Source organism: Triticum dicoccoides, unplaced genomic scaffold (assembly GCF_002162155.2).
Source record: "Triticum dicoccoides isolate Atlit2015 ecotype Zavitan unplaced genomic scaffold, WEW_v2.0 scaffold119791, whole genome shotgun sequence".
NCBI lineage: Eukaryota > Viridiplantae > Streptophyta > Magnoliopsida > Poales > Poaceae > Triticum > Triticum dicoccoides.
Window position 1 is genome coordinate 1 of NW_021183535.1, and position 998 is coordinate 998.

At 52.9% G+C, this 998-nt stretch overlaps 2 non-coding genes across 2 annotated transcripts; both read right to left on the minus strand.

Annotated features, from left to right (window-relative positions):
* Positions 1-296: 296 nt before the first annotated feature.
* LOC119343230 lies at positions 297-415 on the minus strand. The gene has a single exon (XR_005165970.1). It is a non-coding gene; the product is annotated as a 5S ribosomal RNA (ribosomal RNA).
* Positions 416-712: 297 nt separating this feature from the next.
* Positions 713-831, minus strand: LOC119343229. Its single transcript, XR_005165969.1, has one exon. It is a non-coding gene; the product is annotated as a 5S ribosomal RNA (ribosomal RNA).
* Positions 832-998: the final 167 nt, after the last annotated feature.

Here is a 998-nt window from a genome sequence, read left to right on the forward strand (position 1 = left end):
ACATGTTACCCCGGTCTTCGTCCCTTATCCTTGCCCCTCCCAGCTCCACTACAAAGACGATTGTACATTGCTTTGGACGCTCCCTCTCAACTACGGAGACGAGTTTAACGCGGTTTCCACCCCTCCCTCTCAACCGCACCAGTGCACGCTTGCCGCGCCACAACGCCGACGCTGGACCCGTGAATCGTGAGCACCCAGCTATGACTTACCGCACTCGTGCAAAATAATAAAACACGGTAAATATATTACTTACACGTGCGTTTTGTTTTGCAAGCGGCGCGAAAAAAATTAAAAAGGGAATGCAACACGAGGACTTCTCAGGAAGTCACCCATCCTACTACTACTCTCGCCCAAGCACGCTTAACTTCGGAGTTCTGATGGGATCCGGTGCTTTAGTGCTGGTATGATCGCATCCGACATGTTACCCCGGTCTTCGTCCCTTATCCTTGCCCCTCCCAGCTCCACTACAAAGACGATTGTACATTGCTTTGGCCGCTCCCTCTCAACTACGGAGTCGAGTTTAACGCGGTTTCCACCCCTCCCTCTCAACCGCACCAGTGCACGCTTGCCGCGCCACAACGCCGACGCTGGACCCGTGAATCGTGAGCACCCAGCTATGACTTACCGCACTCGTGCAAAATAATAAAACACGGCAAATATATTACTTACACGTGCGTTTTGTTTTGCAAGCGGCGCGAAAAAAATTAAAAAGGGAATGCAACACGAGGACTTCCCAGGAGGTCACCCATCCTAGTACTACTCTCGCCCAAGCACGCTTAACTTCGGAGTTCTGATGGGATCCGGTGCTTTAGTGCTGGTATGATCGCATCCGACATGTTACCCCGGTCTTCGTCCCTTATCCTTGCCCCTCCCAGCTCCACTACAAAGACGATTGTACATTGCTTTGGCCGCTCCCTCTCAACTACGGAGACGAGTTTAACGCGGTTTCCACCCCTCCCTCTCAACCGCACCAGTGCACGCTTGCCGCGCCACAACGC